Source organism: Glossina fuscipes, unplaced genomic scaffold (genome assembly GCF_014805625.2).
Source record: "Glossina fuscipes isolate IAEA_lab_2018 unplaced genomic scaffold, Yale_Gfus_2 112, whole genome shotgun sequence".
In the NCBI taxonomy this organism is placed as follows: domain Eukaryota; kingdom Metazoa; phylum Arthropoda; class Insecta; order Diptera; family Glossinidae; genus Glossina; species Glossina fuscipes.
In genome coordinates this window covers 5,971,100-5,985,953 of record NW_023998455.1, presented here as the reverse complement: position 1 = coordinate 5,985,953, position 14,854 = coordinate 5,971,100, and the positions used below count along the sequence as shown (strand labels likewise).

Genomic DNA, 14,854 nt, shown 5'->3' with positions numbered 1-14,854 from the left:
AAAATAAGGTCCCAAGGGATTTTTTGTGGGGAATTTCCTTGAAAAAGGGTCTTCAACATCATATCTCTGCTCTTCGGCGCACAATGTTTGCGTTTCTTTTCTAGCAGCATATGAAACATACGAACGCTTGTAAATACAACCATTTTACAGAAATGTTTTTCTTCATTTATTCAAGTTCTCAGTATTGTGTCTTTAAAAAAGAGATAGAAAGGGGTACCAAAAAAGACAACTTAACCAACCAGCTAGCTAAGCAATTTATTTTCAAAACTCCCTCTGTCATTACCTTATAACAGACGCAGTGCTATACGAATAGAACGAAAACATATCACTAAATGGCATTTGTACTAGCATCTTGTTGATAATTTGGAGTTTTTATATTAAAAAGTAATTTGTCATTTCACTTTTTTGTGCAGTTTCCGTACCTGCGTCATACGCATTTAGCTAACAGTTTTTTGTTCGATATGAGCAATCACTCAGGGTGAACGTGAGAAGGAATCGCGGGGGAAGAGGAACGAAATTGGGAGCTGGTGGCCGTGCAGCCTGGTGGGTATGTGTCCGCAATTCGCCAATGTTATATCTTTATCGACCCAGCTGCTTACTATAGCTACAAGGAAAGTAAACTGTATCGCGAGCACGAGTTTGTTTAGGTTGTAAATATTTTATAATATGCGAGGGGAGAGAATAAACTAAGGCTCGCCCAATAGAGTTACTTTGGGCTTTGCCGATAATTAATATTTCCAATCAGATTTCTTATAAGCTAAAGAATTCATAATAAATGTGAGAGCATCATTGTCTACGGCTTCTTCAAGTTATATGATCTGTTCGCCTAATTACGGCTTAATTATAAATTTTAATGTGTTTAATTATAGCAAAAGTACATGCGTTTGTCTATTTTTGTGGAAAATTGAGTTATAAAAACAATTTCAAAGTAAATAAAAAAATTAAAATTCTAGTCAATTGCTTTCGCTATACGTCTCTATTCATATTAAAGCCATCACTTATACACTTGCGTATATTTAAATATGCTTATCAGGTACAGAACTATAGGAAATGTTTAATAATTAAATCATAGTATGAAACACAATAACATTTTCTATTTCTTAAGCCTCGTCTTTTGCATTTCTGTAAGAAAAGTGAATTTTTATTTCTTTTAAAGGAAGGGGCGGGGGGTTCAACTTGTCAAAATGTTTACTATGGCTAGAAGGAAGCTCCAGATACGCCGAATTCTGAATCGATTTAAGCACGTCCGTCTGTCCTTCTCCCCACCTGTGTAATGTTTGTTGTAAGATGATTGCAAAAATGACTGCAAAAGTTTGGCAAAAAGTTTAAAAGCTCTTGCACATACGTTGTTATTAAAATTAGTTCAAATCAATTAAGGCACACGCCCACAATACAGTATAAAGTGAAAAGAGAATATTTCGGCATTCTGTGGCTTTGCCCATTACGCATAAGTTACAACAGACCCATGTATTTTCCAAAAATGCCAAAATACGCCAAGTTACGCGCATCACTTGCAATAGAGGGTTAATATACCGTTTGCGTGCACATTTGTAACACCCAGGAGAACATGAAATGGACCCAACCCTAATTCAGCCAAAGCGATTCTGAATCGAATTGTCTGTCTGTCCGTCTGATAATTCATTTTGGTTATTGAAAATGATGATTAATAGGTCGGACCACCTTTTCGACCATTTCCGATATTATGACTTGACCCTCTTGCCCTAGAGCTCTTCCTATGGAAATTGAATATCTATATGGTATAGTGACAAAGTCCAATCTATGATTTGCTACGATAGACGCGACGGGGAAATAATAAAAGTGAAGTAAGTTTTCTAAATTTAGAGCACATTGACGTTTCGCTATCCTCCAATAAGGGAGCTTGCATGAAATTATGCATTTACATAGACACGATGCATAAAATGAGGAAAGTGGTGTAGGGTATCTAATCGTCTGCCTTGCTGCGATTATAGCATTCTTAGTCGTCTTTTTCGTCGTTCTTAAAATAGACGCAGTTGATATAAAAGATTCGAATACAATTTTCTTTCTTCTTTAATTACTAATATTATAGTGTGCCTTAATCTTTTTCGTAGGCCGGATAGTTTAGTATCATGGTTTGTTGTCCAAAAAATTTTCATATCTTTGCGATCATTGCGTACATATTTCTGCTTCAATTCGAAAATATTTCAAACATACTCAAATGTACTTTAAACCATATTTTGAAAGAACATCAACCTTTTTTTCCATGTTGTTCTTAAAAGGTTCTCGTTTATCTTGTGTAAATTTGTTGTGTACCTGACTGAATTTATCTAGTTTCTCTTAGTTCCGGTTTTAAAGCCAGGAAATTTTCGGTTTATATCAAATTTCTTGGTCTTGAAATGGTTTTCCTTGCATGAACATAATATATATTTCTTTCAATCACGCAAACACTTTAAAATTTTATGAAATTTTGTTTAAAATATATTTTGAAATGAAAGTGTTTTTTATGCTATTCTTGTGGCCATGGCTGTACTGTGATTGAGTGACATCGTGGACACACCTTACGTTAAGTCTTTCTAGACAACTTTAGCCCTTTTCTCTGACCGTTACCGTATTAGCTTCACTCCAGAAATGATTGATTCCTTTTCAACAAAAAAAAAAAAAAAGAAAAAGAGGCGTCGCAGTAAGTTTGCCTTTCACAAATTTTCTAGTTCGGTGGTTTCGCATTCGCATTTTGCCTTAAATCATAGAGAGCTTCCAATGCTATTTGCTTTCAAACTTCAGTCTCGTTCTCTCGCTCTTTAGATTGGAAAGATAAACTTTAGCTCGATATAATAGAAAAAGAGATCAATGATTTTGAATTTGTCTTAAGCTAAAAGTGATGCCCATTATGAATTTATTTAAGGAATAAATCATTGCCTCAAGTGGAAGTGAATAACAAACATGAAGCAAATATAATAAAATTTTTTTAAAATTTTTATACAAAGCTTAAGAGAGTCAACGTACTCGCTTGCGACCTATAATAAACATAATAAGCAAATTTTCTTATATGTCATATATATCACTTGATATAAAGGATTTTGAAGGGGTAGGTGACTGATAAAAAAATTTTACAATATATCGTATAAATAAATATAAATAAAATTTAGTGTAATGCGAATGAGTTTAGAAAAAATTCTTTCTTATTTTAAATATTTTTTGACAAAATTTAATGGTTTGTACTGTTATTAGAATATTTTTATGAGAAAATATTTCTACATTGTAATGTTATTGCGTTTGTTAAACATTTTTGCTAAATCTAAAACAATTCAGTTAAAATACCATTCGCTCGCTTTAGCTCACGCAAATAATTGATTTTTACTATCTAAACTATTTTATAATAATTTACTAAACTATTTTATATAATTTTTGCTACCTAAAATAAGTGAACTTTATATAGCAAGCGTTTCTATTTTATTGGGACAGCGTTTACTTTACAAAAATTTCCATTTTTATTATGTCGGGTATCAGACCCGCCGAGAAACACATGTACATTTCAGAGTACATTTCATTATAATTAGGACCAAGGAAGATGGGGATCTACGAAACATATAACACTGGAGAGTATCGTGGTGATGGAACACAACACTCTAATCTGCTGAGTGACTTTGTCTCAATTTAATTCTTTCAATTTTCCCTCTAGTATCATGGGCGTCGGGGAGCCCAGGAACAAATTGCCGGCGTCCGTCTGGTAGCGCAAGCTGCCCATCGCGGGTGTTTTCTCCGCCAAATAGCGGGAAGGACTTGCTTGCTTGTCCAGTATGGAGTCAGGTCTATGATCCATAAAAGTTTTCGATGGTTCTCGCCCTTACCAGAAGGGGAAGGAGCACGTGTGTACACATGTTTCCATGTGGCACTCGGTAAAATATATATAATATATATATTCTTTTGCAAGTGGATAAGTCGTGGGCATCGCTAGCAGATGTTAATCCACAACGTAAAGTCTCGCATATCAAGGCCAAGCAACGTTTTAATATGAGAAGATACCCCAGCAGTTTGTTTTACTTACGAATGTTGTGATATATTGAATTAAAGCCGTTCAAGAAGTAATCGTAAGCAAAGTTGGGTCGATCGGTCTAACAAAAAATAGATACATCTCAAGTCCGCGCAATATTGAAGCACTCACACACACTACTAATACAATACTTGCTCGAAAAGCCAAAAGAATTCATACAAGATCGCTCTCAAACAAACGTTTCTCCCTAAGAAATTATGGTTAAGCGTCTTTTCATACCCCATTTTTTTCAAGCCACGTTTTGAACTGGCTTTTTTTCTTTCTTTTGTAATGCAACGCAACGCAAAACGTGAACTTATGCATGATTAACATAATATAATGATAACAAGTCCCAGAGTAAGAAAACCATATTTGTCGTAGCCGAGAAACACCTGAAAATTGATAACGTGACACTTACTCTATACTCTTAAACCTTGGTTTCAATTCATGTGAAAATTACGTGCTTCCCTATTAAAACTTCAACTTAATCATTCTCTAAACTACAAATTTTTAAATGCAATCTTTTACTTCCTTCTCAATTATGCACGCATTGCGGTGCTTGCGGTCATTATGTTATGTTTGTCGATGTTATAATTATCGAGTGCTTCGGCCGATGGCATGAGTCATGCACAACAATAGCATAATTTGTCATTTGGGAAATCTCTAAATGTTTTATGAGGATACTTGCGTCAAGTGCGTTTCGACTTAAAGTGAGAGAATCTCTAAGAGAAACTGCAAATATTTCTGTTCTACTTCTGATTCGCACATAAATGGAGGACATGTCTTGAGTGGCTGGTGAAAAATATATAAAATAAAACACAACTAAGCCGTAATATCGATTCACTGACATAACATTAAATTATTGTATAAAATATTGTTGACTGGGTTCCTTTTAAAGTCACGATATGCACAAAAGAAAACCTCAAAAATAAATTAAATGCGTAACCAAATATAAAACTCTAAACCGATCTAGTTGTCCCGTTCTCTGTCTCTTACTGCTCGACTTGTAAATATTATTTATTTGACGGTGTTATATGAATCGCAGTTGAACTTGAAACTGGGACAACTCGCAAAAATAATAAGCAAGATATCGAGGCGTATGACCGGTCGGTATTCTGGCTTTGTGTCCGATCACTAAGACGTGACTTTCAATCAATTCAATAAAACGCTCTTGTTAAGTTGCAAACGAAGAAAAAAAGGGGCTTCTAAACTTGTCGAGGTAGCTCTGAGTAGAGCTGTGCATCCAGTTTACTGTAAAGATTTACAAGAGCTATAGAAAAATTTTTCATCTGATCATCTATGGATATAATGGATCTAAAAACATAGAATAATTTGAATGGCCGGGTGGACAAAGACTCGCGACTAACCTAACAACTCACGAAGGTGGTGGGTTCAAATCTCAAGTGCGGTAAAGGTTTTAATGAAGCCTTAGATGCCAGTGCTTTAAGACTTTATTCTTAGAATATATATTATCCGGCTAAACTAATGATAATAAGAATAAAAACACTGTTTTACGGCCATGAATGCATAAACAACCAATCAACGCTTTGCAAATTTTTACAAAACATTTTGTTATATTATTTGTATTCAAAAATATAGCGTAGTCCGGACGCCTAGGAAAAATTCAATTTCGATCGCTTTTCTATGGAAAATGGCTTGAAACCCAAAACATTAGTTTCCCTTGTTTTCAGCTCGTGTGTTTCATTTTTATTGAAGTAAATAGCATTCTCTCCATATAATTTAAAGGTGCTATCCGTCATTTTTCTCGAGCTTGTTCACACGCTGCCAGCCATGTGTATCGGTTTCGGCACACGCTTAAATACGTTCGTACGTTAGGCGCAATTTTTATACCTCGTACTTCTGATGATGATGAAGTTTGTGCGGATATATGAAAACATCCAGAAGGACTTGAGGTCGATCGATTCAGGATTATTTTCTAAGCTTTTCCGTCGATCCGTCTTTCTGTTATTGTTGTGCTCAAGTCACAGTTTTTGAAATAATTTGATCAAATTTGGTGGCCGGACATGTTTTGAACGAAGAAAGAACGCCATTGAAAATGGTTCTATTCGGGTCCATTGTTCGACTGCTTGTCATTTAAGGAATTTTTTAAATAACTGCATAGAGCGAGTTTTATGTTTACAACACTGCCCGAGACGTAGATTGATAAAGGTACGCGCAATAAAATGAAATTTTCCTTTTGTGCCATAAATAAAAGAAATATGTATTCAAGCTTACTAATTTTTGTTGGCGTGCACCGAAATCGGTACACTTTTACCATTTTAGCTTCCATCTTTTCGCTTAACGGAAAAAACCATTAAAAATTATGTCTCATTTTCTTTCTTTAACCAACTGCAGAACAAGATACGCTATTTGCACGTGAATGAACACAGCCACAAAAAGAAATAATAAAAAAGTAATAGCAAAGAATACTTTGCTCGTAATTATCGTAAGCAGTGCGGTCAATAATTGCGACTTTTTTAATAACTTTGTTTCTTGATTTCAAATTAAGCTATTTTCGAGCCGTGGGCTGTTTGTCTATTGGTTAGATAATCGTCGACTAGGATTTGGGCCTCTTGTGTGCGTTTTTTCTTTAGAATATCGCTTATATAATAACTGTAAGGAGGAATCCTAAGCAATCTACGGTATTTACAATCGTTGCGCAGGTTCGGGACCTGTTATGTGCTTTCTGTCTTTAGAATATCGCGTATTATAACAGAAAGAGAGAATAGAATAAGAAAAAATTTATTGAAAAAATTGTGCAACAAAACTAAACTCATAAATTGATTTATATTTATAGTTTTTGCGCATTTATCTCTTTTTACCTCATTATCGCTTTTAGCAGTCGTGTAATTGTGTGTTTATATCGATAAATAAGGAGAGCGTTATCAACGGCTTTTGTGTTCTGCATACAATCAAGGCAATAAAAGGCCGCAAACTTGAAACTTTGTCTTTCTGTACCCACCACGCGGTAAATTAAATTCGTTACAAGTCTTCTACGTTTCGAAAAACCCGAATGAAAATATGGCTAACGAAGCATTCCGATCAGGCCAGAGCTAGACAATAAAGCTAGGTCCACTCTTGTTTTTATCACTTTCTTCACTTCTTCAATGAAATCTATTTATCTTATGAATGAATATTAAATTGCTTAAGCTTTCCTTTGGGCAATATTTTTTGATTTCTTTTTGTGTTTTTATTGATAACAGTTAAACAACCTTCTAATCTAGTTAATGCTTCGCTTATAATCACTTAGTGTACTTGAATATGATTTTTACTTACTGGCACTATTAGCTGCGTAGTAATAGGTGTTAGGAAATTCGTACAAACGCGGATAAAAATTCAATTTCTTGTTTCTTTTTGTTTTGTTTTTTCTTTCGAAAGACTGCAGCAGACAGCATGTATATGTATCGGGTGTTTGTCTGTCTATAATATTACATAAAACTTGTTTTATATTAATCTTTAAAGCATGTGAGGGATACACCAAACCAAAGCCATTTCACTCACAGACATCAGATAAAGCTAAAAAAAACTTCTTGGTCGGTGTGAACTTCAAAGTCCATTCAATCATTTACATTTTGTCTCAATGCTTCCAGACAGAAATTTGAATTTCAAAATTCAATTTGAAAGAAAGTAGAAGAAAATAGAAGAAAAAGAAAAAATATTTTTGCAAAAATTTCTCGCTAACATTCGACGTCGTTAGCCAATGTGATTATTATTCCTGTTGCAGTTGGCAAAAAATGATTTCACGTTAAGCTATCTGAGGTTTATTTAAAGCTGCACGTAGCTTCCTTCGTAACAGTTTCGCTATGCTTTGATATCAATAGATGTCATAATGCTAAGTGCCCGTGTAAATCTATGAGAACCAAAAAAAAAAGAAAACCAATAAGAACATTGTAGTCGTAGTTTCGCTTAATACAATTATTCAATCGTTGCACATTACTTTAATGCAAAGGCGTGTTTTTCATGAAAACCGGTAGGTATATTACCGGATGCCAAGAACATCACATGACGTGATCTAAATTTAACAAACTTAACCTTCTTCCTAAAAATTTTATTATTTTTCATTTTGCTTTATAAAAGACTAGAAATTAAACATTCTCTCCTTATAAGGGTACACTTTGTATGTTAATCTCTGTACATTTAGAATAGACCTATGTGGTCCCTGCCATTTATTAGGAATTAAAAAAAAAAATCTTATTAAAAAATGTGCTTTAAATTTTTATTATAAACCGTCAAGTGTTTTGGCAAATAATGGCCTATATTTCCTGAGAATGGTTATATGCGGTAACATCTAAAAATTAGACCTTCGTAGTCCAAATTTCGGTAAGATTGATGAACCAAATTTCGCCATAAAACATTTTTACCATAAAAACATTCAATTTTTGGTGAGAACGTTAGTATGCGGGAGGATTCGAAAGATTGCCATAGCCAAATCAAATTTTTCATACTAACCTAGAATTTTCAAATAATATTTCTCGGCGAGTTTTTTTTTTTTTTAAATTTGGAAATTTTCAAATTTTCTTCCTTACAATGGACTTTTTAACTAAGGTGTTATATGGGGATTAGTCGAAAAAGTGGACCGATCCGAGCCATTGTCGATAGCGTTCGTCCTTGGGTCAAAGCATGTGAGTGTATTAGAATTCATCAAATTATCTGAATTATTGCGATCTGCAGTTTGGAGGTAAAAGTACATGGACAGACACCAGAGGGACAGACGCACAGACAAGCTTATCGGCGTTATAATATGTGGGTGGGTCTATCTGAAGCGCTTTTGGGCATTATGTACGTCCGCATACACTTGACATCCTGTGCTACAAATTATGTAGGGTACAAAAGAAGATAATAAAAGGGAGCCTCTTACCAAACCGCAAGGTAAAGGATTAAAACGTTAGGTAAAGTACACCCGAGTAAAATGCGAAACTTTGAAATGTAACACATTACTTGTGCTCGCTCGCTAACATTCGATATTATAAACAGAGAGGCAGAGAGAGAGAGAGAGAGAGAGAAACAGAGAGTGAAAGAAAGAGAGATTGAGAAGTAGAGGGAAGCGTACGCTACTCACGATGCATGTCGTTGTTCGTTCTTTTTTTCTTTTCCTAAATCACTCTGGTGATGAAATATTTTGTAAACATTTGCATTTGAATAAAAATAATTTTACACTTGTTTCGTTTTGTATTTTATTTGATTTAATCAACAATACGCGAACTCAGTGGGTGGGTGCATTTTTAAAAATTGTTTTATCATTCGCTTTTTTTTCTTCTTGGTCTCGGCTAGTTTGACATATTGTGGCGTGCGAACAAACGTTTTTATGCAAAGAGGTAAATAATACCGCAAAAGTATTTGTGTTTTTTTTTTGTTTGCTTTAAATACAAGGAAATGAAAGATAGACTGTTTGGTAAACGGAACAAACATTTGTGACTAATTCATAGATAATTTTTATTATTTCTATTATTATTTTTTTTATTTATGCAATTTTTTTAATCAATTGCCGTTTTCATGCAGTTCTTCCCGAAACGTTACATTGTTGTTGAATATTGCGTAATTACGATAGTGAATCGAGCACTTACTGTACTTTAGCACGTACTATATTTTAAATCAGAAAAACCGGAGAAATGTCATACGCAGAGCTGACGATGATTTCTCCTACCTTTCAGTTATTTAATATTTATTTTCTTTAAATGTAACGTAATGTTCATTAAATATTTATTTTATTTGTTTTTTATTATTTATTAAATATTTATTATTATTTCATTTTTTAATTTATTTATTTTGTTTATTATTCTTTTGTGCTCTCACTTTTTTTTTCTTTTCTTTAGATTATCGGTAGATTGTAATTGCTTAATAATTAAAAATTCATTTGCTTCATTTATTTTTTACTTTGATTTATTTGTTTATTTACTATTACCATTTATTATTATTTTTTGTTATTATTATTAAAACTTTTTTTTATTTATATAGCTTGTAATTTCCTAAGGGTAAATCAATAAGTAAAAATCTTGTTTCGTGACTTCTATCGGTGAGACGTTTTTAATAGATATACGCAACCCTGTTCCATATTAAATGAAAAAATAAATAAATATAACGTTGCAAGCGATGTGACGCATGTAACACACTTTCCTGGAAAGAGAGTAATGCGTCAGAAGCACGCGCTTATATTACAAATATTTGCATTTGCATTCAAATATTCATTTTTGATAAAAACCAGGACGGGAAAGATATGTAAATACTATATGGCAAATACTACACCGCCCCTCGCCCGCTCATTTTTTCATAATTTCTTCATTTATTATTAAACATGCTACTAGAGATGGAAATAGACAGACTAAAGTATAATTGCATTCGGAACAAATGCAAAAACGCGGCTGCAGATGCGCTTCATAGATGGCATCAGCTACGAGTGCTGCGAATGCTGGGTTCGCCTTGACTAGTTCTCATTTTGAGCTTGAAACCTGTTCCATATTTTGGTAGCAAATCCCCTATCGATCTTGCCTAAATCCTTGAATTACGAATTATAAATATATATAATGAAAATTCTATTCTTTATGTGTAAATGTGTTGGTTGGTAGCCAAACTTCACGAACTTCACTGTTAAACTAAGCTTTATAGCAAACTTTAGTTTACCATCCCTTGAAGGATTTAATTTCTTTATTATGGGAAAACTTCACTCCTTCTTTTTTTCCTTCTTTGGAGTATTTCAATAAATTTTGTATACTTTGCATATAGTTTTTGTATCATATGACGTGTTACACATATGTAAATGTGTATGCACCGTATACTCATAAGCAATTGCTATGCATTGTAAAGCATATGTGCAAGGCGCCCTTTATCACTTCTGCTTTTGCGTATTACAAACGGGAAGGACACACGATCCTAATGTACCCCATTCATCGATATTTCCAACAAATACTAACTTTTCTTTCGGGTTTCCAACAAAAATCGAGTTAAAAAAAATGTGGCGATGACAACGAGGTTTTCGCTACAATCGCATGTGAGATAACTTGGAGAACTTTTTCTTTGGTTTTAAATAGTTATGTTAAAACAGCTTCTCTGTCGACGGCTGATATAAGAATTAAGAAATAAGAAAGGCAAAGAAATATTTCAAAATCTAACTAATATTTTTTATATACACATTTTTTTTTAAATTTTGAAGTGGAAACTCTCGTCTTATTAATGTTTTCTCATTGAAGTTTTCTTAAATAAATTCTTTTCATTTGATTTTTTCATTTAATTCATTTTCTTCTTCTTCATTTTCTAATTGCTTTTTGTCTCATTCACTTTACTTCACTTTAATTTACTTTTTGTTAATTATCATTATCATTTACATATGTTTAAAAGGTTGAATAGTTAAGTTTTTTGTTTAGTATTTGTTGTTAAAAAGAAATTGTGATCATGAAAATTTTATCTCATAGCTGGAGAAAGGTAGAAATATATAAAATTTTTTATTTTTTATTTACTTTCGCTATTTCACCTCATTTTTTTTTTTTTTTTTTTTTTTAAAAATTTTTATATATGGAAAGACAAATTGTTTACAATATTTTTATTTTTAAAAAATTTCTTTACATGTTTCTCAATAACTATACTCGTACTTTGGAGTATCATTTGTAGTCGTAAAATTTATTTTTTCGTTGCTTGCTTTTGTTGTTGCTGTTATTACATTATCAAAACACGATTTTGTTGTTTATTTTGTTATAATATTTTTTCTTACTATTTCGTTATACATTATTCTTACGGGTGATACTCTGTGCCCGACATACGTACGTACGTTGTTAAAACTTTATAAATTAATTAAAAAACCCAAAATTTTTTTATAGAAGCGTCAAGTATTTTCACTGTCAAGAACTACTTTGATCCGATACGCGCTTTAAGCTCGTTGCACATTCATGCACATTCTGCAAGCACTGATGAGAAATTTTATAAATGAATTGAAAAACAAATTCTATGAAAATAACAAAGCATTTGCGAAATTGTGCTTGTGTTAGTTTATTGTTAAACACGCTAAACATTCATTATTTTTGTTCTAATATAAACTCATTTGTGTGCTGCGCTCATTCTCAAGTTTTTCTAAAAGAGAAATTTCTCTCAGAAATACAGAAGTTTTGATCATGGCAAGGAAATTTCTCTTCTTGAGAAAATAAATATTTTACAATCAAGAGGGAAATTTCTCCCGGGTATAACAAATTTTTAATTATGAAAAGGAAATTTCTCTTAAGAAATTAAATGTTTTATAACCAAAGGGAAATTTCTCTTGAGAACAAAAAATTTCCAATCATGAAAAAGAAACTTTTGTTGAGCAAATAACTGCTTATGTTTGTAAGGGAAATTTCTCTCTATGTTTTTATCGGCATTTTTTTTGTGCAAAGGTAGTAAGTATTTCTTATCTACGAACGTGCAATTTTACACAAAAAACAATCATACGTCCAGAAGACCGATAATAATAATACAGTAAATCCTAAGAATTAAGGTATGTTAAAAGCGGTTTTAACATGGTTAACACATTTGGGAGTCGAGTTGTGTGTGTGTAAAAGAGTAATCTAGTTAAATAATAAATGCATACGTATTGTTCCGAAATGGTTAGAGTTTGCAAGAAAACAAGTCAAAGCGAAGAGATCAACACTTAACACTTAATGGAAGAATGGCTTAGCACAAAAATGTCGTGATAACGTTAAGTACTGATAACTTGTTTGTAAAAGGGTATATAAGCAGAATATTTGGTTGAAACAAATCAGTTTTTTCTAATCCCCGCCATATCTACGATATGCGCTTTTTGGTGTGGCCTTAAATTCTTCCAGCGGTCCAGGCTTTATCACCAGGGCGCCAAAATCAATGACTGAAGACATGATTACGGTGTTGTTTTTGGCCGGTCTTTTGATAAAAATTTATCAATTTCGGATAAAATTCGCTGCCACACATTTCATGCCCAAAACATTCGGAAAAGTTGCATATCATGAACCAACCGATATACCGACATCCTCAGCAACTGCTAAGTCGGGCATCGTACCGTTAACGTGTGTTTCAAAATAACAGAAAAAAAAAAAAATTTGAATTTCAAATGCATAGACCGCATGAAATTTGAAGTTTCACCTTTTTCTTTGCACGTACCTCGTATACTACGTAGAGTTTTAAGTTATTTACATTACAATTGGTAAACATCATCGTAAGGCTCCCATGCGTCGTGATGGACTGCACTTTCCTTACTACTTTTTAAGCGATATTATTGTTTGTTCTCATATATACCACATCACTTTTAGTATAAGGGTATTTTAAGTTTGTGCGAATATATCCAACATCCGGACGCACTTGACATAGATTCATCTTAGAACCACTTTTTGCATCGATCTGAGCTGGTCAGTCCATCTGTCGACATGTCTCCGTTTTTAACACATATTGATTAGATTTGGTACAGAGACTTGCTCTGGTCCCAGAACGAACGCTAATGAAAATGGTTTGTATCGGGTCACATTTTTCCTCCTGTATTAAACGAAGTGGTGTAGAGCAATTAATGGCGGGCTGCATCCCACTATTGTGTTTACGTTTGTTTTATATCACATAAAAACTTATACGATATTCAGTTGATTTAAACAATAGCTTCATTAAGCTTGATAAACAACCATTCAAAGTCATTGCTTCTACTGCAAGCGGATTTGTTATATTTGTACTAAGCATCTAATGGCGTTTTTTCGATTAAATATTCTTTTAATGTAAAACTTGTTTTAAAGTGATATGCTTTGATCAAAAATTCCACGAACAAATTACCCACAACGGACAAATCAGAAAGTTTTTTTATAACAAAGGATTTAAAATGAAAAAGTGTCCTTTTATTACGGAAAGAAAATTCCACGAAGAGACCACTAACTTCCACTAAATATTTGGGTACAAATTTTGAGCATAATATTCACAAATTTCATGTCAGAGCAATGCGATAACTTTCTTTTGGTATAGTAATCGTCTCCAGCGATTCTCTCTCCATATTCGACTTTAGCCGAATTTTTTATTGTAAGTAGATGTCTTGCAAATTAAAGTGCAATAACTTACGAAATAATATCGCTTATCATTTAGTGTTTGCAGGATATGTTGAAGATCGCTTAATATTCGATACAACAGAGGTATAAACTATAATGCACTCTTTATTAGTTAATAATCTAACCGGCAACTGTTGCAATTTAATTTCCGAGGCGTTACATTTTTCTAATTACAAGCCTTTTATGAACGCTGGGGCTACTATTAATGATATCAATTACTTCATCCAAAAAGTGTTTATTGTACAAGGCTCGGATTGTTTCTTTATAGCATTTCACGTAACATATTCTCTTTTATTATATATTGTATCCTATACGTATCCTGTTGCGTGGGTGATTGATTTTCTTTTTTTATTTTTTTTTATTTTTTTTTTTAATATTTTTAACCTTTGCCTTTTATCGTTCATGAAGTGAAGAACGTTGCCTTATGTAGGATTCCTAGTGGTATGATAAATATGTACGAATTCCGTGTACGATGTGCTGGGTTGGGGAGGAAAGTTTAGCTTATATCGGCAAGTGGCATTCATTGGTCCTCGCTTTACCATTTTAGTCTTAACACTCTTTAGAAATGGAACGACTCGATCATATCGTGTTTTACCATCACGCATCAGAGAGGTGACTGAATTTGGCACGCGCTAGCTTATTAAATCTGAAAAGCTCGATTTTTTAGACCACGTCACATAAAGGGACTCTCATGACAACTGAAGAATGATAAAATCTGGGACAAGTGACTTAGATCACGTTGACATTTGGGTATGTGACAATGGAGGACTTTTATCAATTAAGCGAAATGGTCCAATGGTCGGCCTTGCTCGATTAATGCATTCTTACT

The 14,854-nt window shown here is 33.3% G+C and overlaps 1 protein-coding gene across 6 annotated transcripts in view; it reads right to left on the bottom strand.

The window, feature by feature from the left end:
* The window catches only part of LOC119639626 (atrial natriuretic peptide receptor 1), a 64,582-nt gene that overhangs the window by 33,907 nt on the left and 15,821 nt on the right, over window positions 1–14,854 (bottom strand). The window contains exon 1 of one of the 6 annotated variants that reach the window (XM_038037119.1): window positions 11,712–12,040. The exons of 1 other annotated variant lie outside the window; for it this stretch is intronic. The gene's annotated coding sequence lies outside the window, so the exon portion shown is untranslated. Of the gene's footprint in view, window positions 1–7,285; window positions 8,143–10,917; window positions 11,255–11,566; window positions 11,690–11,711; window positions 12,041–14,854 lie in introns of those variants that run through there. 4 more of the 6 variants (XM_038037123.1, XM_038037118.1, XM_038037122.1 and 1 more) reach the window with 4 other exon arrangements.